This window comes from Lolium perenne, chromosome 2, assembly GCF_019359855.2.
Source record: "Lolium perenne isolate Kyuss_39 chromosome 2, Kyuss_2.0, whole genome shotgun sequence".
NCBI classification, from domain to species: Eukaryota; Viridiplantae; Streptophyta; class Magnoliopsida; order Poales; family Poaceae; genus Lolium; species Lolium perenne.
This window is the reverse complement of record NC_067245.2, coordinates 244,665,597-244,671,233: the sequence shown is the minus strand read 5'-3', so window position 1 is coordinate 244,671,233 and position 5,637 is coordinate 244,665,597. Positions and strand designations below refer to the sequence as shown.

At 35.8% G+C, this 5,637-nt stretch overlaps 1 long non-coding RNA gene across 5 annotated transcripts; it reads right to left on the bottom strand.

Moving 5' to 3' along the window:
* Positions 1–3,009: 3,009 nt before the first annotated feature.
* On the bottom strand, positions 3,010–5,340 carry LOC127330549 (uncharacterized). Of its 5 annotated transcripts, none has more exons than XR_007869320.1 (5): positions 5,133–5,340; positions 4,947–5,029; positions 4,466–4,561; positions 3,941–4,356; positions 3,010–3,855 (listed from the first exon to the last, which is right to left on the bottom strand). It is a non-coding gene; the product is annotated as an uncharacterized lncRNA (long non-coding RNA). The 5 variants fall into 5 exon arrangements; XR_007869319.2 differs by having other exon boundaries at positions 3,941–4,166; positions 4,251–4,356; positions 4,947–5,336; XR_007869318.2 differs by having other exon boundaries at positions 4,947–5,339.
* Positions 5,341–5,637: the final 297 nt, after the last annotated feature.

Genomic DNA, 5,637 nt, shown 5'->3' with positions numbered 1-5,637 from the left:
TCCTTCCACTGCTTCAGTTCAACGTTCAACTTTCAGATTGGTTTTATAAATTTATGGAGTGTGTTTCAATAACACATGCGATTTTTGGATATTTTTTCACAAGTTTAACATGCCATACTTTAAATGTTTTAGAAGTTGACCATTCATGTTTCTATTGTATCAATTCGCCAGGAATGTTTCACAATTGTTTCATATTGATGGATGGTGTTTCAAAGAATGGGATTTTAGTCTGTGATTCACAAAATGGATGACCATTAAATATTGTACTTGGTTCATTTCCACAATTAATCTGTTGCTTCACAAATATTTTTCGATCTTGCTTCACACCATTGGATCCTTCGGTGTTTCATAAGTTGAATGTTCATCCTTCTACGTTTCAATTCTTCTGACATGTTTCACATTTGTTTCAAATGGTTGGATGGTGTTTCAATAATGGATGGCGTCGAAAGAGGCAGATGTTTACATTGTACCATGGAATCCTTCCACTATTTTAGTTAGTTGGACAAGTTTCACATTACTTCAAACTGGATTGATGGTGTTTCACCCTATAATGCATGAGCCTATTTTATTGTGTTCCCGTTGTTTCATTTTCACAATTAAGTTGTGGTTTTCATAAATATTTAAATGATGCATGGGTATGGTATTGTGTTACACATACAAGATCACCATGTGATCCGTATACTATTTCAATTCATCGTCCATGTTGAAAATTGCTTACAAGTTTCAGAACTTATTGGATACATTATTTTTTCAGATTTTTTTGGTATCAATGTAAGATCTACGTTACACTAGTTTCATAAAAAAATCAATAATGATTGTCATATGGAAATGTCTTTCAACAAACATGTTTCAATAGTTTAGCTAATTCCAGTAATGCATGGTGTCTGGAAATATGTTTCACAAGTTTAAAGAATCATTGTCGTTGGTAATGTGTTTCACTAGTTGACCATGGAATACTTTTAGCGCTTCACTTGGATGTGCATGTTTCAAATTTGTTTGAATTCGACGGATGGTGTTTCCCAAAATTAGCTTTTGTTTAAATTGATTTTATTTCACAATTTTTTTAATGATGCATGACCTATTTTGCATGGTGTTTTTCACAAATTCAACATCGGATCCCTCCACTGTTTCAGTTCAAAGTCCAAGTTTCACATTACTTTCAATAATGCATGGGCTATTTTATTGTGTTTCACAAGTTGACAATGCATCCTTCTATTGCTTTAGTTCGTTGGCCAAATTTCACAATAGCTCCAAATGGATCGATGGGGTTTCCATAATGAATGGGCTTTTTGAATGTGTTTCACAAAATGGAAGATCATTTAAATAATCTACTTAGTTCATTTCCACAACTAAGGTGTTGTTTCACAAATATTTCAATGATGTGTGAGCTCTAAGATCGTGTTTCACAAATTCACCATGACATCCTTCCATTGTTTAAGTTCAACGTCCATGTTTTTACATTAGTTTCAAATGAATGAAGGTTGTTTCAATAATGCGTGGGTTATTAACTATGTTTCACAAGTTGAACATGAAATCCTTCAACGGTTTCACATTTTGACCATTCATCTTCTGTTGTATCAATTGTTCCATGTTTGACATTTGTTTCAAATTGATGGATGGTGTTTCAATAATGCATGGGCAATAGGCCGATATTTCAAAATTTGACCATGAAATCCTTCTAGTGTTTCAGCTAGTTGGGCATATTTCACATTAGTTCAAAATGGATCGATGGTGTTTCAATAATGAATTTGGTTTTTTATTTATATTTCACCAAATGGATGACCATTCAAATAATCTACTTGGATTATTCCCACAATTACACTACTATTTCACAAAAATTTCAACATCTACTATTTCAGATCATCGTCTATGTTTCACATTAGTTGCAAATGAATGAAGGTAGGTTCAATAATGCATGGGTTATTTGATTTTGTTTCACAAGTTGAACATGGAATCCTTCAACCGATTCACAATTTTAATATAGAACCCTTCAATTGTATCACAAGTTCGCAATGGGTTCCTTCTATTGTTTCATTTCAACTTCGATGTTTCAAGTTGGACAGAAATGAGTCGATGAGGTTTCAATAATGCATGGACTATTTTGTTTGTGTTACACAAGTTTCTAAAGTTGACCATGCATCCTTCAAGTGTTTAAGTTCGTTGGTCACTTTTCACATAAGTTGCAAACGGATCGAGGGTGTTTCAATAATCAATGGGGGCTTTGACCGTATTTCACAAAATGGATGACCATTTAAATAATTTACTTAGTTCATTTCCGCAATTAAGTTATTTTTCACAAATATTTCAATGGTGCATGAGATATTAGATCGTGTTTCATAAGTTCACCATGGGATCCTTTCACATTTTTAGTTCAACGAACGATGTTTCAGAAGTTGACCATTCATCCTTGTAGTTTCACAAGTTCAACAGTTAGCTTAATGAAATATTTCACATGACCATTTAAATATTCTACTTGCTTCATTTCAATAGTTAAGCTAATGTTTTAGAAATATTCCAATGATGCTTCAACTATAGGATCGTGTTTCAAAAATTAACCATGGAATCATTATAGTATTTCAGTGCATCAAGCATGTTTCACATTCCTTACAAATGGATGGTAACTTTACATGAAACAATATGTATTACTCTTATTTTGATCCAAATGTATGGTTCAAGATATTTTTGTCTCAAATAAACCAAATCGTACCTATTACTCTTCAACTTGAAGTTGTTGTTGAAACAATATTACTCTTATTTTGTCTCAAATAAACCAAAAGTAATGGCATAATCGTACCTATTACTCTTATTTTGTCACAAATACAAATTCAAGATATACAACTTCAACAACAAACAAAAGTAATGGCATAAACACAAATACAAATTCAATATATACAACTTCAACAACAAACAAAAGTAATGGCATAAACACAAATACAAATTACTGAGGACCAAAGAAAGGATTAATGTATATACTTATGGATCCCAATATAGAGGAACTTAGAGCAGCCATAGATAGAAATTGTTACCATGTCACATAAAATAGATAGAAATTTTTACCAGAAGAGTAGTGAAGAGAAACACAAATAGAAAAGCCAAAAAGTCTGAACAGATATATACTAAATAATATACATTACCACTTACAAACAAAGCTTAGGCTAATGGGACATCTGATCTTTTTAGTTATTAACAGAACCAGGCTCTACCGCTCTAGTTAGGACCATCTTCCATCAGCATCTTGGGGCAGCATGCTATGTTGTGGTCCGGAGATTTACATTTGCTGCGGAACCTTGACTGGACTACTCCAACCTGGCAAGTTGTCAACTTTGACCGCCTATATTCTTCAATTTCCTTCTTTCCACGTTCAATATTTCGGTTCGCGATTTCACAACATTCCTCATCCACCTCATCCTGATTTACTAACCCCATTGCTGACATTAAACAACCTTGTGGCGAAAAGACCTACTTTTCATTCTCCTGTCCTTGCCAAGATTCCTAAGATTGGGATTAAACTTTGACATTCGTGCTTGCCTGGCAATCAGGAATACTGTACACTCCATGAATGAAAACTTGTACCAAGGGACTTCTTTGAGAAAGGAACTTTCTCCACTGACCCAAACCAGCTTCCCATAATGGAGTCAACACGACTCAATGCTATATTGTTCTCCTCAGATACCTAATCATATCCTTTGTATGCTTGTCAATCTGTTGATGTGAAAAAAGATGTTTTTTTTTTCACCACAATTCTCCACTAAATCATGGATTTCACATACCATTTTGATTTCTCATTAAAGCACACTTTAAAACGAGCTTTGCAGTCACAACGCATAGTTGACTGCTTAGTGTTCTTGGTTTCCCCTGGATTTAGCATAAATACTATTAGTCAAAATCGGATATGTATATGACCAGCAAAGAAAGCACTAAAAGTATGGATTCAACTCACCGAACATTGGCAGACTAATTCCTGCATGGTCCTAATTTTTTTGGTCAAGGTATAGCTGTCGCCATACCTAATACTGAATCCCTTAACCAATGAACACGACTTGTAGAATTTGTATGCTTCTGTCAAAGAATCGAATGTCATTCCAATCTTAGGTTTGAACATTTGAGTGGTCATATCCTAGCAGTACTCTCTCATAGATTGTTCCATGGGTCGAGACGTCTCGCCTCTGCAAATGCAATGTTTGATAACTTAATTAGAAAGATAGTTCAGCCGAATGAAACATCAAGCAAAATTATCATATTGTTTTTACTCTGGTATTTTGGTCGACACTTCCCTAGTGTCCATCTGCTCGAAAGAGGAGAAAATATTTTCATCGTTTTGTTCGTACTGTTGATTGGACTTCATTTTCGGCGTCGCTTGTATCATATATTTACACCGTGCAAGAAAAGAACATTATAAGTTTCATGCATTTCCCTAATAACTGCTTAGCTTCTTTTTTTATTCAACAATGACATTTTCATGTACCTCAAATTAGGTAGCGAATAGACCTCGTTGATATCAGAAGCTTCATTTTCTTCTGCGCTTGCACATTCATTATCCACTGGACTAGTCCGTATCTCTCTAAGATAAATAAAGCATTTAAAAAGAAATAGAAAAAAATTAGAAGAAAGAAAAATGAAAAAGAAGCTGCTATTTGTAATTCAAAATAGAAATTTACAAGTACTGGGTTATAGTATTATGTAACTACTTATGCATACTACATATGCATAACAAAATTCTGACAGACTTCGACAAAATATCCTAATTTCGCTCCAGTACTGGTTAGTTGATTACTTAGCCATGATTCTCGGGATCCAAGGATTATGTACATTGTTTAGAAGGCCCACAAAATATCCTAGCTGGTGCACATAATATGTCTCCATAGAATTTTTGCGGGTAGAAAAATATGTTATCTACTGTCTCAAAAACAAAGAAGCAATATGATTTAGGAAGGTACAAAACTTACCATAATTAAATATCTGGAGAATCAGATTCCTTGCAGTGAATCCACGAAGAATACAATTAGGGCAGCCGGGTAATCTTGGAAACCTACGATTTAGGTTGATTGAAGATTGGTGGGAGATCGATGGCGGCAGTAAAGAGGAATAAGGAGGAACGAGGGAGTCCAGACGAGAGACGAATTGTTGGTTACCGGCGACAGGACGGATGAGGAACTAGCCACGAACTCATGGCTACACGGCACAGACGAGGGAGGAACTCAGCAACAATGGTGGATCTGGGGGAAAGATCTCGGGGAAGAGAGCGCACTGGGATATTTTACGAGGGTTGGGAATGGGCCAGGTTGGTCGGTGTATTTGACAGGCATCGGGCCGACCCTGCGTATTCTACATTTCCTCCTCCGGAATCGAAACGGTAAGCCAAACGACTGGTTAGCGCCCGGGGATTGAGTCCGAATCTAAAAGCATAAGCTCAATGGTAGATGTGACGCCGGCACCTACAGGCGCCGGTAGAATCGCTGAGCCGGATGCTTCATCTGAAAGGGAAGAACAACACAGATGGATATATTATTATATTGTAAGTAATGGTCGCCACGAAAGCTGACCCCGACAGCTCGAATCAAGTGCTGCTTAAACAATATTAACTGAATTTCGTGGAACCGTAGTCTGGCTTCTTTCATTTCTCCGTTGCATTTTCTT